Genomic DNA, 26,548 nt, shown 5'->3' on the forward strand with positions numbered 1-26,548 from the left:
TCTTTCTTTTCTTTCTTTTCTTTCTTTTCTTTCTTTCTTTCTTTCTTTTTCCCCCCTCCCTTCTACTCAAACATGAGGGTTTCTTTGGTGGCTAAAAAAAGAAAAATGATTTAGCTTGCCCCTCAGGCCTGGGATTAAGGCCATTAGAAACCACGGCGGTGGGGAGTCCCTAGAGAAGCCCCTGATTTAAAGAGCTGGTGTCACGGCCCTCAGTTACATCATGGGGCCACTCTTTGGAGCCAGGCTGGATAGTCGCCACCCCAGACTCACGGCGCCTCATGCCAGGGCCTCGGAAATCACAATGTCCACTGGGCGTCTCGGCCTCCGTGAAAGGATCTTTCCTGTGCTGTTCCCCCTCAATCCGTACGGGAAAGGTGGACCCTTACCCTTTCTTCTGGGGAGCCCTGGAACGCAGGGAGGGAGGGCGAAGGGAGGGAGGGAGACATCTGGAGGGGATCGGTCCCCCAGGCGCCTCCCATAATCCCAGGTCGGTCAGGGTGCTGGCTCCAATCGGTGCCCTCACTCACAGTCTTTGTGACCTTGGGCAGCGGGCAGAATGGCTGCCGCCCAGCCAGGTATTGGCAAATCTGAACCCGGAAGGGCTCCCGGTTCAAAGGCTGTGATAAAAGATGAAGGCGTGTCAAGCTCAAGCCCCTTAAGATGCGGCCCAGTGATGGGAGCCTCAGAGCCCCGGAGGTGGCTCTTTCCGGGGGCCCCCGGCGTGGGCGGCTGGCCTTTCCCATCCAAATGCCATTTCTGCCCTGGCACACACAGTGCTTAAAACGTCCTTAAGTCTCGGTGTATTTTTGAACGTGTTTTCGTGCCGCTTTCCAGCTACTCCTTCCGAGAGTCTCGGAAGATAGGGCCTTCAGGATTTGTGGAATGAACGCAATTGTTAACTGGCGGCCACAAGCAGCAGCAGCTAGAGGCATGCGCGCGTTCTGCGCTCAAAACTACGGTCGTAAGGAAAGAAAGCAAACCTACATGTTCTGTTGTCAATCACGTTTACTAAATTTAAAAAAAAAAAAAAAAAAGTCCTCTCCCAGGCAGTAGGAAAAGTTGGGGCGGGGTAGGGGTGGGGGGAGAAGTGAATGCATTGTATGTTGGAGAGCTAAGCTAACAATGTCATTAACAGACGCAATTATGCATTCTGATGCAAAGTGCTTCAAGCTGCCCGTCTGGGGTGGGGGGGACTTACAGTGGGGCTCCCAGACCACAGGCTGCAAAATCTCTAACAACTTTATTCATCTCCCCTGGCCTGCAGTTCAATCCCGCTTCCTTTGAGTATCTCCTGCAAATAAAAGGCCCCATTCTTTGGCTTCCCCGGGCTTTATTCGGAGTGAAAACATCACTTTGTGCCCACGTTGTGTTAAAATAACAGATTTGTGTTCGTTCCTGTAGGTTTCGGGTGAGGGGACGAGGCCGGCGATCCTCACTGCGGATGGTGAGGCGCCTTTTTGGGGAGGAGGCTGGAGAGAAAGGGTCTCCAACAGGGAACCTTTGTTCTGAAATGCAAATGAGCCTCTGCGACCCGGCGCAGACAATGCCAGCCTGGTCCCAGCCACGAACCCCATCCGTCCGCGGCTATTTTGTTAACCTGATGTTTCGTACATTCTTTCTCTCACACCGAACACTTGATGTTGACAGCTGTGAATTTTAAACAACCATTCTGTGTATGCTTTTCGAATTTTGTGTATTCAGATGGCTCCTCCATATTGGGGTGGGGGGGGGGAGGTGCCCTTCGGAAGCCAAGTGTCTGAGGTTCCTTCCTTCGTCTAGAGATCTCATGCTTTTCCTAAAGTCGGGGCCACTCGGAGTGGGAAACGTGGCAGAAAACAGAGCTCGCTCATCGGCAGCATTGGAGATGACCAGGGAGTACAGAAGCACTTGTGATGACAAGCCACAGTGGCCCGGAGGCAGGACTCTGGAGTGACGAGCCACTCAGGCATACTCTGGTGGCCCCTAGGAGCTGGGTCCTCCTTCACGTCTGCCCTTGCTTGTCTGTAAAATGGGCCACAGCCACCTTCACAAAGGGCCGAAAATAAAGACCTCCTGTATCCAGGCCATCAAGCCGATTTTATTTCTTCTTTCCAATTATATGTCCAATTACATTGTCCTGGCAGCCAATTTTTCTTCCTAGAGTGCAAAGTCATGGGCGTTAAGTTTTTAAGCGGAAGGAAAACAGAAAGAGCTCTCAGACTGGCGGCTTGGATTTAGAAGACACTAGATTGGCTGCGTGAGTTTTTAATTTGGGTGTTTGTTTGTTTATTTCTTCCTCTGCCTCTTTGGTAGGACACGGTTCACAACGAAACACACACGTGCTGGCAACAACTCTGACCAAGAAAAAAGAAGGTTGCAAATGGGGCAATTATAAGGCCCATTGTATTTGCTAACGCTGAACTTCCAGATCTCAGACTCAGAGCCTCCCGGCAGCAAGAGTGAAAGGGGAATGATGGCCAACGACACCGTCTCACTTCCCTGGAACACGCAGTTCTCCAGAGGGGAGAAACATTTTCCAGATGCTTCATCTGAAAATAAGCTTTATGCTCAAGGCCCTTCGAAAGGGGGCAACGAGAACCGAGAAGTTCAAGGTTCACACGAGAGCAAGCACAGTTGCAAAATTCCCAGAGCCAGAGTAAAAAAGTGGGGCCGGCGGGTGCCTGCCTAGTGCCCGCTCGGGTTGTTCGGTGGCGAGTTCGCAGAACCCCGTCGTGAGAAGGATTCAAGGCCGCACGGAGGCTGGACAAAGAAGGCAGATGATTGACCGGGCATGCTATGTCGCTCCTTACCGTGGGCTAAATAAACAGCACAAATGAGCCGCTTTCTGGTGTCCGCGTGGTCCAAAGACAGAGCTCTGGGGCTAGACAGGGTATGGCTAGAATTCTCCTTAGATGTCCCTGAATGACCTTGTTCACCATTGGGTCTTCCAGAAGAACTGGAAGGCTGGGTGGCATTTCTATCGATGCTTGAAGTCAGAGGAAGCGGGTGGCAGGTTGAACTAAGAGGCCTACACTGCAGAAGCCTGCCCAGTAATCACATCTCGATTCAGAGCCATACTGCCCTCCACGTGGGCCTGAGCCGCATGCTTTTTTTTTTTTTTTTTTTTAATGGTAAAATATTTATTTCTGCAAGACTTTTGAGGGGCTTCCACTTTCTTTTACTTTTCCGTATTGGTTGAACTTACTATATAGCACATATTACTTTGATGATCAAAATTTGGTAGCTAGATCATTTTTTTTTTTAAGTTTATTTATTTTTGGGAGAGAGAGAGAGACAGAGCAGGTGAGCAGGGGAGGGGCAGAGAGAGAGAGAGGGAAACAGCGAATCCCTAGCAGGCTCCACACGGTCAACACAGAGCCCGACGTGGGGCTCGAACCCACGAAAGGCGAGATCATGGCCTGAGCTGAAACCACGAGTTAGATGCTTAACTGGCTGAGCCACCCAGGCGCCCTAGATCATTTTAAATTAGTCATTTTTCTTTCTTCCTTTCCTGGTTTTCTTTCTTTTTTTTTTCTTTTGGCTTCGAGTCATATCAACGTTCTGTAAGGGCTAGTCTCCCAGTGCCCTAAGACACAGAACTGATGAAGAACCTTATCTAACTCAATTCCAAATATCTGGAACTGTTTCACTCAGGCCACCCTTAGAGAGGAACCGAAGATAAGAAAACATTTTGGAGAATCTGTGATGTCTGCCGAAGACCCATGGTTCTGAGACAGTCACCTGCACACGTCCGTGGCCCAGGAACCCCACAGCCACAGGCCAATGGCCAATGTGGGGTCCTGGAGGCCATGATCAAGGAAAAAACAAAACAAAACATTCACTAAATATCAAGGCAGGAAACACAAGGAGGAAACACCTAAAGAACAATTTTGAAAAACCGTTCAAAACTGGAAGGGGTTCCTGTGCAAGATGTCAATTCTGGAGAGCTCGGCCGGATCCGTCGACACCGCCTTCCACCGACTAAGGATGTGTGCACACCGATGCCCACTCCTCTCTTACTTCTGAGATTCTCCTTCTCCGAAAGCCTCTGGCCACGTTTGCAGAAGACTCTGCAGCAGGGGTGAATTTCCAAAGCAGTTTTTTTTTTTTCTGGTTAGCCTTCAATTAACCAGAAAATCAAATTAATTGTGCATGAAGTTCTATTTCCAGGACACAGGCTGACCCGTGGAATATGCAAATCTGGGTAAAAATAAGTCATGTTCAAGTGGGGGCTCTCTTGTGTTTGTTTTAGAGCGGGGAAGAATGGAAAAACAAGACAGTGAGGGCCCAGGGCCAAAGAAAATGCTATATTTAGACGTGAAGGGCTTTGTTTGGCCCCGATACCGGTGTAGACACAGCCAGTCAGGAACAAGGGGGCCATTCAATCAATCCACCTGACACGCTACTGTCGCCGGCCTGCGCGTTCCACGGGCACCGAGCTCAGAACCATCCTGAAAGGGGCTGTCGGCTGGGAGGCGGTAACAGCTGGTCCGTGGCAATTAACCGGCAGTTTCTGTTGCTGAAGGAGATTATTTTGGATGGCGTAAAGAGATTCAAATAAAAATGTCAACGTGCCCATTATGGATGAAAGTTAGAAAAACTTAAGTGGCCCCGAATTAATCACTATGTGACAGCGAGGCACGTAAATGAGTACCGAAAATCCTCCGCAAATCTATTTTCCTGCCTTTTTGGTAATCGTAAAGCAGCTTGCTGGGGGGTGTGGGGAGGGCATTTCTCGGCTACAACCTCAATTCATCTCGGAGTGAAGATTTAACGACAAACTTACAAGCCCTGAAAGTAGCATTTATTGAGGGGCTAATGAGCGTCCCTAAGAACTCTGTGGAAAAAAGAAAAAAAATAGAGGCAGCCACCAAACATAAGAGGCCTTTGAAAATACCGAAGAGAGGGGAGTTCATTAGGCTTTTTTTTTTTTTCTTCCCCTTTCTCAACAATGAAGATTTCTGCTGCCAAACCTTCAGGAGTAGGGTTGGTTTCCTTTCAAGTAATTGATGCGGATTTTGCTTCTGCACGGAGTCCAGACAAGCTCTCCAACGAGAAGCAGGAAATCACACCGTCAAAGGGAAACTGTGCATTCCTTCCTCCCTGGCTGGGTCGGCCCTCACAAACACTGGATTTATGCTGCCTTGCCAAACCGCCTCCGATTTCCATGCCCTCCCACGGCTAAGATAACGGATGCTGCCTTCGGCCTCTGCGAGAGGCACTTAGTTAAAACTCCAGCTATGCGGTAACAAAACCGGCTGCTGTCACCCCAAATCGAGCAAATGAGCTCCTGTCCTACAGCATAAAAGGTAAGAGAGTTATTGAATGTTCCCCGCGGGGAAGGCCCCATTCGCCCTTGCCCTCTCCTGGCACCCCCCCCCCCCACCCCCCCGCACCTCCTGGAATCTTCTAGGCCCTCTCGCCTCCACTCCTCCTTCTGTCTCCGGGAGCACAGGAAGGAATAGCTGGAGCCAGTCTGTTCTAAACAGATCAAGTTTTCTTAAGTCAGGGCTTTTCTTCTTTTTTTCAGTCAAAGTAGAAGTGGGAAGGAATGCCGTGAAGAAAATAGAAACTGGCAAAACGCTTTAACTTCAAATATCTTCTGGTCAGTGCTGATGCACAGAACTATTGCTGTTCCCGGCAAGTAAATACAACTGAACAGTTCTGGGAAGTGGGGAAGAAACGGGGGTGGGGGGGGGTGGGGAAGGGAGAGGCCGCAAACCCTCAAATGTGAAACAGGTATCGTGACTTCTGCTCGCTCAAGTCGAAGACAATCATGTTTTTTTGGAGCTATTATCCCCGAGGAGTCTCGAAAATGATCTGCAACATGCAGTGAAACTGACACGCCGAAAACATGCGTCTTTAGGAAGTATTCCCGGCGTGGTTTGTACGTAGCCAAAACATTCTGTTTCTCTCAAGGGTAGAAAAGAAAGTCTGCACTCCAACTGCCTCCATTTGGAGAACATATTTATTAAAATGCCATTTTCCGTGGCTGTGTTAATGCGCGATCCGGGAGACGTTTCCTATTTGTACGCTACACCCCTGCTTGCGAAGGTCTACACCCTGTGGCACAACACCGGCGCTTGAGGAGGCCAGATGGCTAATTCTCAAAGAACTGTCTGCTTGATATCACCCAGAAAGGACTCAGACTAATTCACCCCTCATTGGGGCATGTCTGTAGGTCGGAGAACATCTCTTTAAACACAGTCACATCCTGAAGGCTGTGCGTCGTCCTTGTTTCTTCCGAAGTTGACAAAATTCGATTGGCCTCGTTTAAATGGATTTTTTTTTCAGTAGCATATGAGCAGTCCTCAGTTCCAAAAGGGAAGCTCGACTGGGGACTGCCGGCCAAGGTCACAAGGGAGAAAACACTCTTGCCGTCTGTCTTCGGGGCAACCGCGGCTAAGGCGGACGGTGTCTGGGGTCCCTAGTAAGGAGAATATTCATAGTGATTATATACAATCCGTTAGGATCGTAGCAGCTTTCACTTGTGTGCCAAACTGTAGAGTAACATTTGGCATCCACTTTTTCAGTTAAACCAGACAACACGATTTCAAGAGGGCTAATAGGCACTGATCTACACTGACGACACTCCAAGAGCTCAGAGAGGTGAATCAACGCGCCAAGTTCACACGACTGGTCTATGGAAGAGGCAGAACTCAAACCGGAAGGGACCTGCACGCAAAGCTTTGTTCTTAAAAACGGTGCTGCTCTGCGCCTTGCTCGGCTACCTGCATTCACACTTGGCTGACTTTGCGGTCACCCTTTCTTCTGTCCACTCTGGCCCGCCCAACACATAACTCTGTGCTCCAGAAGGGAGGCAGTGTACCCCTGGTCATTAAGAGTTGACGGGCTGGGGTCAGAATGCCTGGGTTTGAAACCTGGCTCTGTCATTTACCTACGGGGCGTGCTTCCCGGCCTGTGAATGGGAATATGGGAGATTTCCACCTAATACGGTTGCTGTAAAAATAAAATGGGCGAAAATATTTCAGTGTAGGATCGTTTTGGGTACCTAGTGCCACCACGCAGTTAATGTGAGGGAGGGAAGGCAGGCAGGGAAAGAGGGAGTGGGAGAAAAAGAAGAAAAAAGAAACGAGAAGAGAGGAGGAAAGGACAGAGGAGAGGAGAGAGAAGGAAGAGAAAAGAAAAGAAAGGGAGGAAAAGGGAGACAGGTTGGAAGACAGAAAAGAAAGAACACGGGAAAGAGAGCTAGGAAGGAAAGAGGAAAGAAAAAGAAAGCGAGGTGAGGCCGAAAGGAAAGAAAGAAGGAAAGAGAAAAAGGGAGAGAGAGAGAGAAAGGGAAAAGAAAAGAACGTCAAAGGAAGGGGACGTGTTTTACTCACTGGGTCACCACGGAAGGAGGGCCATTACCCACAGGCCATGGTGGAGCGAAGGAACGAGCATCTCAAGGCCTCAGACAAGCCTAGTGGGCAGCCTCTCCCACTGTTCACCGACTCAACACCCTTAGCGGTAACCCTCTTCCTGCACAGCCTCGTCCCCCGCAAGCTCCGGAGGCGGTGCCAACGGCTTCCCAGCCTCGCCGTCCTGCGGGGGTGAAACCGTCCTGGCCCAGCCTTTTCCGCACGGGTCGGGTCACGTGACCACCCCCGAGCCAACCACCAAGACCCAAGGCACACCGCCTGCCGATCGGCTTTCTGGCCTCACGCGCTTCACCCTTGCTCAGGAACCGAGTCCCACGGACTGCAAGGTGGAAGAGGGAACGATTCCGTGGAGGGACTTGGGGTGCAGTTGCCCAGAGCAGAATGCACGTGGGAGCGGCAGGTTGCTGTCTACCGCGGGCGAAACTTGCCTGCTGAGAGCGCACCCCCCCCTTCCCCCCCCCCACCCCCCCCCCCGCCCCATCCTTGACGATCCCTTGTTTCGGTGTCGTTGGTGCGGTTCCGGGACTTGAGCGCTTGGGTTTGACTCTCGGCTTCATCGCTGACTAGCTGTGCGACCCCGGACGCGCTAATCCACCTGTCTCTGCCTCAGTTTCCCTTGTGAATGGGGTCAGCGATCTATCTTTCTCACCGATGGGCAAGTACTACCGTGTTTGGCCTAATGTGAACGCGTACTCGGCACCCAACACATTTTCGCCGTTGGATATTCAAAGATGCTTTGGTGAGCACCTGGGAGGCACCAGACCGGCTTGGGTGGGTGGGACACACTGGCGAACAAGACGGAACGACGGCAGAACCTTCGACCTCCTAGACCTAATATTCTCGGGCGGAAAGAGGCCGTGCCCGAAAGAATGAGACAGTCCCACGGAAGTTAGGGAGAAGCGGTATGGAGAAAAGAAAGCAGGTCAGGGCGGAGGGGATTTCAAGAGCAGCGGTAGCGGGGGGCACGTAAGCCCAGATTTGGAGGGTGCGGTGAGTTAAGCCAATAGGATATGGTGGAGTGGGGGGTATTCCAAGAAGGGGGGGGGGCAGGCAGCGCGGAGCCCCCAAGGTAGGAGCGTGCCTGGAGTTTCCGCAGCAAAGGGGACCAAGGTGGCTGGACAAGAATGGCTGGCTGGACAAGGTGGCTGGACAAGAGAGGACGAGAATTGGGAGATGTGAGGGGCGAGGCAAGAGAGGAGATCAGGAGGGGCCCCGGGGGCACCCGGGGAAGACTCGGGATTTGCCTCTGAGGGAAGTGGGACAGCGGATGTGACTTACTTTGTGCAGGGCTTGTGGTGGCCGCTGTGTTGAATGCCCAGCAGCTCTATTATTGACTGACGATGTCTGCATTTCAGTTCCGCAGTTGAGAAAGCAAGGGCGTTGTAAACTCGTTGTAAGGATCGCGGGGGGATCCTCCCAGAGCCAACCCACCAAGGGGGGCTGCCCGGCTCTTATCTGAAAAATCGGATGCTCCTCCAATGCAGTATGGGTGCCTTTTCTCTGCCGAGCCTTCCAAAGAAACAGGACCGAGGGCCGGGCAGGTTCTGGATGTGTTAGCCTCATTCGATATTGTAAATGACTCCGCCTGATTTCGTTACCTCACTCTGTGCTGGGTCAGGTTTGGACTTTCTTTGCAGAGACGAGAAGAAGAGAAGGTCCCCTAGTTAGAAGTGTAGGACAAAGGGACTGTAACACCCGTTAGCCTTGCAGACAGTCCGGCCCACTGCACGTTTGGGACGGAAATCCGGTGGAGACAGCTCAGAGGAGAAAGATGCCCACTGAAATGCTTAGGCTCCTCGTCTCCCAGAAACCATTAAGGCGTCTCATTTGCAGTTTGTCTGCAATCTTTTGGGCTCCATTGAAGCTTCCAGGTAGTGTCATCTGTTAAGGCTAATAAATCCCGTATGTTTGTTTTCCTACCTTTTGGTCCTTTTGAAACTTTGTGTTATAAAGTATGCTATTTATACAGAAACGTGCACAGATCATATTGTACGGTTAGGTGAATTTTCCCCGAAGTGAACAGCCCGATGTAACCAACACCTGCGGCCCGTAGAACATTGCCGGGACCTCAGAGACCCTTCCAGTAGAAACCATTATTCTGACTTCTAATATGATAGAATAGGTTGGGCTTATTTTTGTTTTTTTTTTTAACTTTATTTAAATGAAACCCTATATGAATTTTTGGATAGCTGTATGAAATCCTCTATTCACTTTATACAAATGAAATTCTACAGAACATCTTTTGTATTAACTTCTTTTGCTTCTGTCGTTTGTGAGATTCGTCCATATTGCTGGGGGTAACGATAATTCATTGATTTTTATCGCTATGTTCCATTTTATGACTATACTACCGTTTCTATAGCCAACTAACTGACAGAATTTGGAGTTGTTTCTAATTTCTTACTATCATAAATAAAGCTGCTCCCCGTACCTTTTGGTGAACATCATTTATGCATTTCTCTTGGGTACATAAGGCCTAGGATGGAAACGTCTGGGCCATAGGGGGTACATATGCTTGGGGTGAGTACATTGTGCTGAGCCGTTTTTTCTAAGTGGTTCCACCAATTGGACCTCTCTCCACAGTGCGTGAGAGTCCCCACTTCTCCACATTCTGGACAACGCTGGCATTTTCTGATTAGCCGTTCTGATATAAAGGGGTAGCTCACCTTTCGAGTTTGCAAACGATTATCTTGTCTTTCAACTATCAGACACTTTTTGGACTCCTCCTCTGTGCCGGGTTACTTCGGCAGACATCCGCACACACATCACTTCGCACAGCGACCTTACCAGGCTCAAAGGCTTTATCGGACTTCCCAGGATCACGCACGTACGGTCTCGGTTCGGCCAGGACATGGGACTTTCAAATGCCAAACCCGGAAGAGCCCCCAAACACGAGGCTGGTTGATAATCCTACAGCTAAAAGACGCCAGAGCAAACATTCGGAGATTTCCTCACGTCAAGTTTTCTTCTCTACACATTACGCTCTCGCTACTCAGAGTGAGGTCCCTGGACCAGTGACATCAGCCTCGCTCGGGAGCCAGTAAGAAAGGCAGTAGCTGAGGCGCCGGCACAGACTGTCTGAATTCGAACTGGCCTTCCAGCAAGCTCCCCACGGGCTGTGTTTGTGCCCTCACAGTTTGCCAAGCACTGCTCTGTGCCAATAGCTCTCAAGCTTGGTTGCACTTAGGAGTCGCCCGGGGAGCTTTGCTGTTAACTGTGGCCCGGATCCCATCTCTGGAGGTTCTGATTTAGTTGGTCCGGGATGCGGCCTGGACTACGGGATTTTTCAAAGCCTCCTGGGCTGTCGCCAAGTTCGAGAACCGACACCGTCGTCTATGCTACGCAACCTTGGATGGTATCCCTTTGTTGTAGTCTTTTCCGGATGTTATAAGCAAGTTTGCGATCACCTTTAGCGGCACAGTGGAAAGAATTTAAAGACTTAGGTCATCGTCTCGTTAGACAACACCCTCCCAGGGTGAGGCGCCCAGCACGGGTCTTTGCTTTTTCCGCCCATCCTTCTGCCCTTGAATGAAAACCCTACAGCTCCCTTACAGTTCGGCGTGTAACTCACCCTGAGTGGATCTGATGGCCCGAGGAAGAAGAAAAAGGGTTCAGGCCTGTATAACAGGTCAGAACTCAGTCACACAGACACCCTCCAACACCCACGTGCTTGACAACACAGGCCAAACAGCCAGGTCACTGACCATTTCTTCTTTTCATCCCAGTGGTCTGAGCTCACGTAGCTGCGACCCACTTAAAGGCTAGTCCAGGCTAACAGCCCGTGGGCCACAGCGGCTCGGGGAAACGCTAGGCCCGAGATCCCGCCAGTCTTTGCTCGACAGACCCTGATGATTCCTTCGTGGGGTAGTTTCCCGGACATGCCCTGGTTTTCGTGTAAGATGATAAGGCCTCTGTGGTCTTTCACGTGCGGACCAAAGACTTCTGGATACTCGGATGAAGAAATCCGGTCCTAGTGAGGGCAAAATATTTACATGTTGATTTAAGCTTGTCCATGAAGTTGGGGGTAAGGAACACTTCCATCGAGAGAAGGGAGAAACAAAGAGTTCGGCGCTGCAGTGGCCTTTCGATGGTACCTATTTAGGTAGAAGAGACTCTTCCAGCACCTCCCCCCTTTCCCTTGGATGATTTTGGGGAGTCCTCAAGTTCCTAGTACAAAGACAATTGATAGTGTGTTACTCTGTTGGGGTGTGTGTGTGTGTGTGTGTGTGTGTGTGTGTTTGGAGGGAGAGGGTCAGATACTACAACAGCTGTCTAAAAAGTAGAATCACATAGCTCATCTCAAAACACTTCCCTCTACCTACAAATGTTTCAATCTGTTACGTTGTAACATTATGCAAAGGGATTTCCAATTTGACTTGTTATTTGCTCATATCTGCAAAGGTTACTGCGTTCTGTTTCCAAATATTGCTTTGGAACAAAAGCTGTACTGTGGTAAGTTTTGTAAGATGCAGTATTTTGAAAAGGCTTATAAATGCTGAGAAAAAATATTCACAGAAGCATCTTCTGGGCTCTGGTAGGAGACGTTCTGGTGAGGCATCATTGTAATAATTAATAGATAGTTTTGTACACGTATATGCCCAGTGTGTATACTATGATCTTGGATAGTCCTAAGTGCTTTATACGTATTAGCATATTGATTTCCAAAGCCCGTTGGAACAAGTGTGTTGTTATTTGCCTTTCGCAAATTAAAAACGGGGTCCTGTAGTTGATAAGTGATGGAACCGGGATTCGACTCTAGGATGTCGTCTCGTGTCCCAGCGTGTGACTTCGTAGTTTTGGTCCTGGAAGTCCTGTGCCCTGGGCACCGCCTCAGTCCCAGGCATACCCGGACCATTCGTTTTCTCACCTGTAACACTAACCTCCTCCTGTATACAACTTCTTAGACTTGGGACGTATTCATCTTCTTGCAGTTCCAACATCACTGTCCGATCCAATAAGCATCTTCAACTATCCGCTGTGATCAAACAGCTCTTGGCCAGGTGCGGCAGAGACCCAGAAATAAATAAAGACATAAACCCCACTTTTTAAGTCACTCGTGAGTACCCTAAAGGGAAGGAAATGTACGTTATTTCATCAGGAGGTCATGCAGTATCTTCAGCATGGTACCTGTACAGACACCAGATTTCGGTGTCAATGTGTGTGTAACACAGATATTGATTTACAGGTGGCAGCACAATTAGTTACTATGACAGTACAACATCTTTGTGAGAACAGTGTGGGGCTGGGGTGCTTGGACCTGCTCATCCATGCAAAGCCTTCTTGTCAAATATTTTAATGAGAAGAAAAGCATGGCAGTCGTGATGAAAATCCAAGGTGACCTTGGGCTGGGCAACACATCGCCGATCACCTAGTGGTTTTTCAAGGTCTTTTTTGGTGACGACGACGGCGGCGCCGGCAATGGCTTGTTTGCAGAGTTAGTCTCTAGAGGAGGGAGAGGAGGAGAAACGGAGAGACCCGCTTACAGAGAAGCATCTTTGCCTCAACATTAGACATTCGTTCTAGCGAACACTAGATGCCAGCATCTAAAGCCTGTTTGTCCTTGGTTAGGTTAAAGACCTTCTGCTCCTTCAGTGGGGGGCCCACAGCCCCAAGCTTCTCAGTTACATCTCCGGGCCGCCTTGGAGTCTGCTCACGGGTCCCCATTGCCCAGAAACCTAAGGGTCAACTCTCAGAACAGCAGGGGGCCACCAGGGACTCCCTTCTGATTGGACAGGGGTCTGTCCTGTGAGTTACCATTTTGAATATCAATTCTATGCACTCTGGTAAACTCCGAATACATTCCCCTTCCTACTTCAGCGGGTAGTGTCCCCTTCTGTGTTTGCAGTCCAAAGCCCTGGCCCATACGTGCACTTGTATACATTTAATTTTACGCAGGCTGTGTTTAAGGAAAGATCCTTCCCTGTTTCCGTTGTATTTTGCTGCTTTTCCAGGTGGGGGTTTCACCATGTTGAAAAATACAGAAGTCCCCTGCCTGCCAATATCAGAAATCCGATTACTTCTCTTCTCTCTTTGGATTAAGGTATAGACTCTAAAACATGTTTTCAAGCTATGTTTAAGCCACATTAATCCACAGTACTTTATCAGAGATTACTTTTAAAAACTGGCTAGTGCTTACCTGGGAAAGCAGAGCATGGAGGGAATGGGAGCCTCCGAGGGGCCACAGGACCTTGGTACTTGCTATTTCCTCTGCCTGGAAAACAGAAATTGTTCATATGCTCTGATCATGGTCAATGTAATCTTGTTCTGATTTTTCTTTCTCCACCTCCCACATCAGTAACACTGGCTCCCTAAATTGGTAGAAGGTAATGGAATAAGGATGAGGAGGAATTGTCAGAGAGAGAGAGAGAGAGAGAGAGAGAGAGAGAGAGAGAATAGGCTGAAAAGTCTCCCCTAGTGATTTGGATATCAAACCCTTTCCTTCCTTTCCGACTGAGAAACTCTTGAGTCAACAGAACATTATTGCAAAATTTTTGATCAATGCCTAGGAGTTAGTTTCCTGGGATGGACCAAATTGTAGCATAATTATAGAAATTAACTTCATTTAATCAAGGTAGAGTGGGTGGGAGATTGGTGGGGGGAGCAAATCACCTACCTTGAAACAAACCGGATGGAGACCTTTAGAGTTTCCTAAACGTTGAAAATACTATGGTGCTCCCCTGACCTACCATAGAGAGTTCAAAAACTTATAAAATCATAAAATACAAAACTTATATGCTGATCGACAAATGGCTCATTGGAAAAATTTCTTAATGCAAATTTCCGGCTAAGCTCATCAAAACTTAAATTTCTGTGGTGTCTCCATTTTCCTGGTGCCGTAAGCCACATGCTTTGCTGGTTCTTTGAGCCATCTTGCACTCACCAGTAGTCAGAACCCTGTGTCCTAGACATTTATGAACAGTGTCGTTCCAAGTTAGCCTCAGCTTCCTCGGATACAGGATTCGTGGTGCCTACTTGTCTGCCACCGTGAGATATGACCACGAAAACACTTGATAAATCGTAAAGGTCTGTACAAGGTACGTCGTTGTTAATTCTGAGTGGATAGTGAGAGATAGATTGTGAAGGCATACTCCGTGCTCCCGAGAATCTGAAAAACTTAGTGACTCCAAAAACATGCTTCTCCATGTTATGCATATGGACATACCCTGGAACAACAAGGTAGGGGAAACCACAAGAGATTTTTATGATGTTCTGGAAAGGGCTCGCTCGCAGCCTTAACATTTGATGGTGAGATTAGGAAAAAGGCATTTTCAGATTTAAGGAATAGGCATCTCATGAATCCACAGTCAGAAGTTACTAGATGACACCACCAAAAGATAGGCACAGAGCTCCAGGAAACAGACATCCGACCTAACAAAACAGTAAAGGGATTCCTGGGATGATGTTGAAGAAAGATACCAAGAAGTCAATCTAGTGGACTCGGTCCAGACCGAGTAGGAGAATGGGGTGCTAGAGTCCAAAAGAAGAATCTAAGAATCCCTAGATTCTAGAAGAATCCCAGACTGGTCAAAGAGCAGACATATTTTTAAATGCTGAGAGAAGAGTCACAGTTGTGATAGAGAGGCTGCAGGTGAATTACTTGAAAGGTGGCTAGAAAACAAGGCTCTTAGCAACTCCAGGGAAAACAAAAAGCTCTGTAAGAAGGAGAAGGAATTATAATCAATGGCTCAGCTGAGGGTAATACTGACATGATCATAACAAGGTAAAAGGCTGAATATTGAACTAAGTCAAATTGTGACCTAACTCTATTGGGAGGAAGGTGACAAGAAGTGAGCCTGATGTTACCAGGCATATGTGTTGGAGGCGGGCAGCGGTGAGAAACGCATGAAGACCCAGAACACCTCATATTCTACTGTAGGAAGTTAACAGACAATACCGAGATTTAAAACTAAAAACAGGGGCGCCTGGGTGGCGCAGTCGGTTAAGCGTCCGACTTCAGCCAGGTCACGATCTCGCGGTCCGATCTCGCGGTCCGTGAGTTTGAGCCCCGCGTCAGGCTCTGGGCCGATGGCTCGGAGCCTGGAGCCTGTTTCCGACTCTGTGTCTCCCTCTCTCTCTGCCCCTCCCCCGTTCATGCTCTGTCTCTCTCTGTCCCAAAAATAAATAAAAAAACGTTGAAAAAAAAAAACTAAAAACAAAACCCTCCAAACATCTTGTTTAGAAACAAGGAAATACGTTCCCAAACATATGTCGGAAAGGACTGAAGGTCACCTCTAGAGAGCAGGACTAGGGTGCGTGGATAGGAACTGGGGAGGCAAGGGGGAGCCTCACAGAATTCTTCTTAGAACGAGGAACACGCGTGACTTCAAGGGAAGGTTCTTCATTCGAAAAGAGAAGGGAGAATCTGGGCTAAGATGACAACAGACAGGACAGAGGTCGGCACTCTTTAGCCACAAACAAGGAGGCGTGAAAGCAGAAAGTGCAGCGGCCGGATTAAGAGCCGCCAGCTCTCTATCTTGACTCTGTCTTCGCCTGGGAATTAATAGGTTACAATGAACATCTCTACCTGGGAAAGGCCTGGCTGGCGCCCAGGGTCCGCACTCCACAAACACTGACAACAGCAATAATGAAGCTGCCAGTCCCAGGGGCACGCTGGGGACGCATCTGCCACAGGCTGGTCTCGCAAGCTGTCAGCTTTCTTAAATGCACGTTGCCAGGCCAGGGGAAGATGTCACCTGCTCTCCCTGGCGCACCCTCACTGCTTATTGTCCTTGCTCATGCCCACAAATTCGGCCCCGTTATGTCTCAATACGGGTTTCTTCCGTGGTAAAGAAGGTGCTGTTCTGCGTTTCGCCAAAATTCTTGGAGAGCTCGCAAAATTCGCCTGGAAAGTGGATTCCTAATGTGGGATCTATGGAGGGAGGTCCCGGTGGGTTCTTTGAACCCCCCTGAAAATCTATGGAAACCTGCATATGTTTGTGGACGTGCATTTATTTTGCGGAGGTTCGGCACTTAGCTGTGCAGAGGGCTGGGGTTTGTGACCCAAAGCACCAGACTGAAAGCACTGGATACCAGGCCAGGATAGAGTGATGTCGCCATGTTATGCCATCCACTTAATAGAGACTAAAGAAAGGGCAAGCATTGTTGGGGTCCAGGGGCTTCTAGATAATTCCCAGCACTGTTCTTTCAGCTTTCTGCATCCTGCGGGAGTAAACCCATGCTGCAGCCACCTGGAGAGGCGGGGACGGCTGCCTAAGACAGGAGAGAGGCAAGGCTGTCTGGAGAGCTCAGCGATGCTTTGCCCTGGGATTCACAACACCCTCCACCCTCCACCCCAAACCCACCCCCACGGCTGTGTTGCCTGGTGACCCTTGAACAGCCGGGAGAGGAGGCAGATTCTCAGAGCTCGTTTTAGGGGCTCTAGTTGGAGATTCATCAAACACGGGGAACTGTAAAGGGCACGATACAGGTATTCGCAGCAAAGACCTCACTCCCAGGAACGCGCTGTCGTGCGTGCAAAGCACCGTTGTCATAATCCCCCAGACTTGGGTCGCCTTTGTGCCATATTAACAGATGGGCTGGGGGCAAGTGGTTTAACATCTGCAAACCTCAGCTTCCTCGTCTGTTAAATGGGAGTCATTTGACCCAATTCTCCAGGCTTTCCTGAGGACTGCATAATTATATTCAAGCATTCGATGCCGGGGAAATGGCTAGCGTTCCATAGATGGTAGCTGGGATTATTACTTTTTTTTTTATTTTTATTTTTTTTAAATTTTTTTTTTTTTTTCCAACATTTTTTACCTTTGGGACAGAGAGAGACAGAGCATGAACGGGGGAGGGGCAGAGAGAGAGGGAGACACAGAATCGGAAACAGGCTCCAGGCTCCGAGCCATCAGCCCAGAGCCTGACGCGGGGCTCGAACTCACGGACCGCGAGATCGTGACCTGGCTGAAGTCGGACGCTTAACCGACTGCGCCACCCAGGCGCCCCTATTACTTTTTAAAAAATAGGGGAATAAACATCATGGGATCTCATCTTTTAAGGAGCAAATGATTGGACCTTATGTGTGTTTTTCATGCCAACAATAATATTCCTACAGAACTCATGATCGCTTTTCATTTCTGGAGTTCAGTTGTTCTCAGCTGGGAGGGAGGTTCGTCCCCCAGGGGACATTGTCACGTCTGGAGACAATTTTGGTGGCCACAACTGGGGGGATGCTTTTGCTACTGGCATCTAGTGGGTGGAGGCCAGAGATGCTGCTGTCTGTCACGCCCTGGAAAGCTCCCACAACAAAGGATTATTTTGCCCACGACGCCCGTGATACCGAGGTTGAGAAAGCCTGTTCTAGCATTACATACGAAACCCAAGTGGGGAAAAAAATACACTCTAAGGGCCCTACTGAGGGCACTCCTCCGTTCTTGGAAGAGACAGTGGCTTGATTTTAAGAACAGCGTTTCCAGCTGCTTGGCTTGCCATCTCTATTCTGACAGTCAGCGAGAGCGAATGACAGCATGACCGGGGCCGCAGGGTGAGGCAGACCAGTGCTGGGGTGGGGGGTGGGGGGGGGTGGGGTCCTGCACCCGAGGGGCAAAGAGAGCCTGCTATTGTCTGGCGCTTTGGTAGAAACAACAAAGCTCTGTTAGTCTCCACTGTGTTATTAATTTAAACTTTCAGTAGGAGATTGATTGGCAGAGGTAAAGTGAGGCTTAAGATTTTTTTCAAAGCGCCAGAGTGCAAGGTGGCAAGTGTAACCTTTTGACGTGCCCCCCCCCCCCCCCCCCCCCCCGCACCAAACCTCTCCCACGTCATTCTAAAATAAGGCTGGCTCCGATTGGGGTTGTGGAGCCCAGGATTAAACGATGATTTCCACGTCACGGTTTCTGAACTGTTGGCCATCCTTGCAAATTGCCATCTTGGAAGCCATTGCACACAGACAAAAATTTCAGCTGGAGGGAGGTGATTATTTATCCAGCAGCACCCTGTTGTTTCTGATGGGGTTTTCCAAGACGGAAAGGCTCAGAAGTATAGAAATAACAACATCACCCACACTTCCCTTTCTCTTCTCTTGTAAATCCATACCCAGATGTGCTAACAGGAAGCCCATGGTAGGGCGGGAAGGATACCCAAAGTGACGGGAGGACTCCCGTGGTTGCACGGTGGGTTTTTGTCCCAGCGCCCCGAAGCCAGCCATCCTCCCCAGCCATCCTCCCCACCTCTCATCCGTCTTTTGTGTGAAAGTCTTTGCTAAGAGTCAAGTCTCAACTGATAAGGCCTTGGAGACATAATCATTTTCCATTGACGCCACTTTGCAACCAATTCACAAACATTTTCATATTAATATTGAGCAATTTCCCTACATTCTAATCCGTCAAAGTAGGCTATTAATCCTTCCTGTACCATTCTCTATTCAAATGCTAACAATTTTCTTCTCGCAAGCTAAAACATTTGTCCGACAGCCCCTCGCACAAAGACCCTGCATTGTTAGTGATGATGGATCAGAGTGTTAATATGAAGGATGCGATGTAAATTACATCATTGATATTGTACCTATGTAGAGGAAGAAAATCTTTTTCAGCGATCATTTGTATGCTAAAGATAATGAAAGTGATCCCATAGCACAGCAACCTTAATTTTCCTTTCTAAGAGAGAAAAAAAAAGGTTCTTTATGGTAGAGAATATGGAAATCCATCACGATTTACAATGGATGGCGCACAGGCCATCGTTTACTTTCTGAAAAAAAAAAAATTCACCGTTTCTTTTAAAGAACTTATTGAAATGACTTGAGAAACCGTGCTAAAATATCTCTTAAGAATTGCATACCCCGTGGTTACCAGGAGAACAATGTGGATCAGAGCTGAGTTCAGGTTGAAAAACAGAGAAATGCCCCCATTCGTGGTTGCGAGTGGTCAGACAATTTGTATTAATTATCAAAAGCCATTGAATGGTATAGAGACTTGGAGGCGAATACGGTTAGGGCCCTCACCAAAGGGGGGGCATGCAGAATAGCGCGTGTTACAAAATAGGATGTGATTTGTAATTTGTTAACATGACAAATAATGTTTGTAATAATACCTGGGCTCTCTAGCATTGTAAACTCCTGGGACCAAGAACTGACCATCTAAGTGGAATATCGTCTTGTTCTCCCAGTCATTTCAAGAAGTCATTGAACGTCATTTCTTCTCAAGTCATGTCAATAAGTCCTTTAAAAGAAATACCTAGCAAGTCAGGGGTCTTAAGTAGCACTAAAGTAATCGCTGCGATGATTCATTCACTTCTGTTTATTTTCCGCCTCTGAGTTTGCTGGCCTCCAGGTTTTTCCTTCTGTGCAAAGGGCTGCATGAAGGCAGATAGCCAGGATTCATCCTTCCTATCTTTCTCTCCCCTGTCAGCCCCGCACTTAAAGACTCGTCCATTTTCCCTGAAAAGACTTTCCCTCCCCGATCTGTCTCTCCATTAGCCACTTCCGGTGCCTTCAACCGAGACTCCGCCATTTTTCATGTGGACTTCAGCCAATCTGGTCTCCCCGCGCGCTAGACCCCTTCTTCACAACGGAACCCAAGAGATCTTGAAAAACAAATGTGATCATGTCGCTTCACTATTTTAAAAGAAAAGTAAATTAAGTATAAAACAACCTCTTTGTCCTTAGGGATCATGTTCCAGTGCCTTCCTTTGGGCTGGCAAGATGTCGCTAATCTGGCTCCTGCTATGTGACCCCATCTCCTGCCACTTCAGCTAGAGAGTTCCTTCTTCTGGCCAATGTCTTCCCTTCCGAGTGTCCTTGCATACGTTCTTGCTTGCCTGGCAAGCTTTTGCTCTTGCTTGTTTCCTGCTTATGTTCCAAACATATCCTTCAGGCATCAGCTGGAAAACCATTTCTTAAGGAAGCCTCCTTTGTCGACTCGCCTTGTATCACCCTCTCCCGCCTCCGTGCACATCAGTACTCTGGGTACACCCTGCACTTTCCCTTCACCACATTTACCAAGAGTTATAATTCACGCATGTGTGGTTATTTGTCTAACGTCTGTCTTCCGCTAAGCTGCACACCCCAGAAGAGGAAGGATGAGGTTGATTCCACTCCCGCTTGTATCCCCTTCTCCCCACACAGTACTTGGCAAATGAGCAACTCAATAAGCACTTAGAGGACACGGGGCACCCGGGTGGCTCAGTTGGTTAAGCACCCAACTTTGGCTCAGGTCATGATCTCACGGTTCGTGAGTTTGAACCCCGCGTTGGGCTCTCTGCTGTCCGCACAGAGCCCACTTGGGACCCTCTATCTCCCTCTCTCTCTGCCCTCCCCTGCTCACGTACGCACAAGCTCTCTCTCTCTCTCTCTCAAAATAAATCAGCATTAAAAAAAATCTTAAAAAAAAGAACAGTTGAGGACATAATGTGTGAATGAACTAAATCTGCACAGAGCATTTTACTAGGAGCTTGAGGAATAAATACAAGCATAAGACACAGTATCTGGAAATGACGGTGTGAAACTTGAACATCATTAAAAATAATAATAATAATAAGAGAAGATCCGAATCTCTGTGCTCGAAAACTCCTGGGAAATGTTCTCCCCCATCTTTGCATGCATTTGGTTTCTTTGGGGATTTCAATAGTTTTGCATCTGAAAAGACAATTGGTCCTTCTCTTCCGTTGAGCCCCATTAAACCTCATTATTGCTTTCTGAGGATTAAGACTTGCCCCTGAGGAATTAGTGATTGAGGGGGGGGGCTTGTTCTTTTTTTTTTTTTTTTTTAAGTTTATTCATTTACTTTGAGAGAGACAGAGACAGCCTCGGGTGGGGTTGGGGCAGAGAGAGAGAGGGAGACAGAGAATCCCGAGCAGGCTCCGTACTGTCAGCAGGAACCCAGATGTGGGGTTCCGTCTCACCAATCATGAGATCATGACCTGAGCGGAAACCAAGAGTCCACGCTTCGCCACCCACTGAGCCACCCAGCTGCCCCGAGGGAACCCTTGTTCTCAAGCAGCTCTTGTAATGGGCGGAATTGAAGACTGAGTTTCTGGGTCTCCAGCCCAGGGGTAACACCCATGGAGTTAAAACTGCTCCTGGCCGTGAAACAGTCAGACCTAATACTCAGGCAAGAGAGAAAAGGGGGGTTCGAAGAGTAGAAGGGAGAACAGAAAGAGAAGACTAGAGAAGGAGTGACAGCGGAGAGGTTTGACTCATCTGTGGGCATGCTCAGATAAGGGGCTTATGCCCCAGATCATTGTTTTCCCTGCTGGCTTCCCGGAGCACTCTGTGACAGGTATGGGGGGGGGGGGGGGGCGGGGGCGGGCAGGAAAGGACCCTGATACAGAAAGAAAAGAGCCCTGGGATGTAGAGGGGGTAGAAAGGGAGACTACAATGGGGTCTACCACCTTCCAGGGCCCCAGCAATCCGTGTGAGCCCAGGTCCTCCATTGGGAGGACTGCCTAGTCCTCCACGAGCACAGCACTGGGCACCCAGCACCCTGCAAACATCTGTATACCTGGTCTGCATTTCCTCAAACACCACATCCTGATACATGTCTGATGACCTAAGGACCTACTTGGCACAACTCAAGTCTCCATTTGCCTGAACAGAGCCCTCGGATCCGGTGATGGGAAGGCCCACTCTTCTTTTCGCTTGGGGAAAAGACCTGTTTACAATGCACTTGTCATCCCGGCTCCCTGCTGAAGATTTGCAGCAGACACAAAGCGATCATTTTACAAGATCGAGGAAGTCTGGGAAATCAGGTTTTCGGAGTATCACCTTCTGCTTTGGCTCATCGGCTTAATCCATTTTCCTTAAACCAAGGGACTCGCAAAGAGATGGTTACGGGGTCACAAGACAACATGTGGCTTTTATTTCCTCTTTCCTAGCCAGTATCTGAAAAGCCCCGTGTTGGAATCTAAAATAATTCAGGCAGTCATAATCCTCACCTGCTGAAATAGTATTACATATATATATATATATATATATATATATATATGCACACACATACATATAATGAGTAACCTAGGAAGTTTCCTGCACCTGCTGGTTCGCTACACGGGCCAAACTTGGTGAAGAGTTGGAGAGGTTGGAGGCAAGATGTCCAACCTGGCATCGTTTATAATAACCAAACACCGAAAAGAGCCTGAATGCCCACAGCTAAGGGGATGGTTATGCACGTGACGGCATAGCCCTGTGGGGGAATATAATGCTATCATTAGCCAAAGCTTGGGGAAATGCCAATAAGGGTCTGAAAATTGCTGAATACCAAATTTTCTACATAGGGTTGTCTCCATTATGTAGAAATGCACAGGAAAAAAAAAAAAAGACCCTCGAGATTTGCACTGGGAGGTAGGATCATGAACATTTCCCCCTGACTTATTTTACATTTTTATAATTTCTGGCTTTTCTACAAAGGAGTCACATTGCCTTTATAAATAGATGAGCGTTTTCTATCCATTTCTATCTCTCTCTATTTATCGATCGATCGATCTATGGTTTTCTTTAAGGCGAGAAAATTGGTTTCCAGAAGATACCATACATTGATCTGATACCAAATGATTGAACATCAGCCCCAGGCTTAGGCTGCCGCCTCTCACCACATCTCGCTATAGACTTGGGTCCAAAAGACAGGAGTTCAGATCATTCTACCTACGCTACTAAACAGGCCAACGAATCCTCCGGAGAAAGCCAGCTTTTCTCCATCACCGGTGGCCATGATGACTGGTGGAATCCAGGCCAGTTCAAAAAAAAATTTTTTTTTAATGTTTACTCATTTTTAAGAGAGAGAGAGAGAGACAGAGTGCAAGTGGGGGAGAGGCAGAGAAAGAGGGAGACACAGAATCTGAAACAGGCTCCAGGCTCTGAGCACGTGGCAGCATAGAGCCTGATGCGGGGCTCGAACCCATGAACTATGAGATCATGACCTGAGCCGAAATCGGACGCTCAACCGACTGAGCCACCCAGGTGCCCCAGAAATTCTTTTTTTTAAATTTATTTTAATCTTTGTTCATTATTTTTGAGAGAGAGAGAGAGCAGGGGAGGGGCAGAGAGAGAGGAAGACACAGAATCCGAAGCAGGCTCCAGGATCCGAGCTGTCAGCGCAGAGCCCGACGCGGGGCTCAAACCCACAAACCCTGAGATCGTGACCTGAGCTGAAGTCCGACGCTTAACCCGCTGAGCCACCCAGGTGCCCCTATGCCTATTTATACTGAAAGTCCATTTAGCAGACTTTCAAAAGAGCCGGAGAGCCATTTTGAAAGTGGAAACGAGAGGCAAGAAAACTGACTTTTTGCTGGAGCGTTTAGCAGAGGCCTCACTCTACGCACAGCGTGGGAGCATTTCCTCCAACCAGCTCGTTGCTTCTTAACTGCACTTAGGTTCAGGGGTGTTGTCCACACGCAACCAGATGGCCGCCCAGAGCCTTTCTGCTCCTGGTGCTGAAAGCCAGTGGGTAGATAATTATTCAAGGTCAGATTTTTAGAGTTGGATGCCAGGAAAAAAAAAAAAAAAAAAGCAAACATTCAGGGTTAGCCAATACTTTGCAAACACTTGTTTAAGGATTTCCTAATTACTCTAAGTGGCTCATCTCGTTCTTGCACTTAAAAGGCTGCTGCTTCGCGTGATGTCATCTCCTGCCCATTAGCTCAGCGGTCAATTTGCAGTATTAGGAGAGGCAGCAAGAAAATATTTGCAAACATCAACATTCTCAAGTCTTAAAAGATAATCCCCCTTTCAACTCCCTATGAGCATATCAGCAGTACAGTTAGGTTTTCAGATTCCTCTAAATGGTAACACCACCAGCTGGATTGTACAGAAAACCTTTCTTCTGAAGAACTCAAAGAAATTTCTAAGTGGTATCACATCAATTGCCGAGCAAGTCCTCAGAGGACTGGCCAGGCAGGTAGTTAGAGGGTAATCAGAAATGCAAATTGATAAGCTCTTTTAAAATAGCTCCAGAGCCAGCTCCCACCTGAGTAAATCTGGTGTAAGATTTTAGTTTCAGGATTGCTTGCTTCCAAGAGATCCTGACCCGTTGACCATGGTATTGTTTCATCCGTTCTTCATAACAGCAATATTATCACGAGCACCTCCATACTGCAGACGGGGAGACTGAGGCAGCCAGCGGCGAAGCAACTTACGCCAGGCCACACAGCTTAAGTGACAGCCCCAGAGTTGGAACGTGACCAGATGTGTCTGACTTTTAAAGTTTGACCTGTAACTTACCACGTGGCTAACACGATCTCCTTTCTCTCCTGCGGAACGGGAGATGAGGGGATTTTTCACAAGCGCGGCGCAAAGAAGCGTTCCTCTACAGGTGGAAATCTTGCTAGAGGAGAACGTTTGCCAGACTGGTTTTCAATCTCTGTTCCTCCACTTATCCTTAGCTGGGTGACCCTGGCCAAATTACTTAGTTTCTCGGAGCTTCCGTTTCTTTGTTTGCATAATGGAAATGACAGTGGTTCTTACCTTGGAGGGTTGTTGTAGAGATTAAATGAGCGAATGCAAGTTAGATACTTACCATGGTGCCCGGGCATAGTAAGTGCTCAATAAAAGTTTGTGTATTATTATTAGGATGTATAACCTATATATTATTATAATACATATTTTTATTATTATATACTATTTATATACAAGTATAATAAAGCAACAAGGTTATTATTACTATTAGTAGTATATAGTCTATATAATAGTAGTACATATATCCTTATTATATAATAAACAGCGTATTATTATTACTATTAGTAGTAGTACATATATCCTATATGTTAGTATAATACATACATTTATTATTATATCTCATTGACATCTGAGTATAATAAACACCAGGGGTGCCTGGGTGGCTCTGTCAGTTGAGTGTCTGACTCTTTTTTTTTTTTTTTTTTATTAAATCTTTTTTTTTTTTTAACGTTATTTATTTTTGAGACAGAAAGAGACAGAGCATGAACAGGGGAGGAGCAGAGAGAGAGGGAGACACAGAATCCGAAGCAGGCTCCAGGCTCCGAGTTGTCAGCACAGAGCCCGACACGGGGCTCGAACTCACGGACGGTGAGATCATGACCTGAGCCGAAGTCGGACGCTTAACCGACTGAGCCACCCAGGCGCCCCGAGTGTCTGACTCTTGATTTCAGCTCAGGTCGTGATTCCATGACCTGATTCATGATTCCATGATTCCACACGGGGATCAAGCCTCGCATCAGGCTCTGTGCTGAGTTACCCCTCTGCCCCTCTCCCCTGCTCATGCTCTCTCTCTCTCTAAAATAAAGAAATAAAGGGGCGCCTGGGTGGCGCAGTCGGTTAAGCGTCCGACTTCAACCAGGTCACGATCTCGCGGTCCGTGAGTTCGAGCCCCGCGTCAGGCTCTGGGTTGATGGCTCGGAGCCTGGAGCCTGTTTCCGATTCTGTGTCTCCCTCTCTCTCTGCCCCTTCCCCGTTCATGCTCTGTCTCTCTCTGTCCCAAAAATAAATAAAAAACGTTGAAAAAAAAAAAAAAAAAAAAAAAAAATAAAGAAATAAAAAAAAAATAGGATTATTACTATTACCATTATTATTAGTATATATATATCTTATGTATTAGTATAATACATATATTTATTATTATATGTTATTTACATGAGTATAATAAATGAACAGGATTATTATTACATATATTTATTATTATATCTTATTTACATATGAGTATAATAAACAGGATTATTACTATTACTATTGTTGTTAGTGTATATATCCTATACATTAGTATAACACATATGTTTATGATATATTATTTATATACAAGTACAGTAAACAGGATTATTATGACTATTCTTCTGATTACTGTTGTCATATTGTTCCTACACGCCCATCGTGCTCTCAGAGGGCGCCATCCGATTAATCTCCAAACCCACAATCTGTGTAGAAGGCTTGGGGGGCAAACTCTGTCCTGGGGATCCACTCACCCGAGCCTCCGGCGCCTCAAAGATGGGAGAGAAAGGCTCCCACACCGCTCTTCCTTGAGCCTGGTTCCCCCTCTGCAGTTACCAGGCGAGTATTTACTAAGCAAATCCTCCATCGACTTCCAAAGCAAGGAAGCTGTGGTTAATTTCGCATGCCAAGAGAGACCCATGGCGCAGCATCAGTGTCCTAATTTATGAAGAGTGAAATACACTCCAGACGTGGCCAGCTGGTTCAGGTGAGGGGATAACAGAATAATAGCAAGCAACATCATGCCAAGTAACTCAAATTGTATAAGATAAAATTCAGCAATATTTAAAAGTAATTCGGC

General features: G+C 47.7%; 1 long non-coding RNA gene across 1 annotated transcript; it reads right to left on the reverse strand.

Annotated features, from left to right (window-relative positions):
- Nucleotides 1-5,929: 5,929 nt before the first annotated feature.
- Nucleotides 5,930-7,564, reverse strand: LOC131499318 (uncharacterized). Its single transcript, XR_009255802.1, has 2 exons — nucleotides 7,323-7,564; nucleotides 5,930-6,406 (listed from the first exon to the last, which is right to left on the reverse strand). It is a non-coding gene; the product is annotated as an uncharacterized LOC131499318 (long non-coding RNA).
- Nucleotides 7,565-26,548: the final 18,984 nt, after the last annotated feature.

This window comes from Neofelis nebulosa, chromosome 17 (genome assembly GCF_028018385.1).
Source record: "Neofelis nebulosa isolate mNeoNeb1 chromosome 17, mNeoNeb1.pri, whole genome shotgun sequence".
NCBI classification, from domain to species: domain Eukaryota; kingdom Metazoa; phylum Chordata; class Mammalia; order Carnivora; family Felidae; genus Neofelis; species Neofelis nebulosa.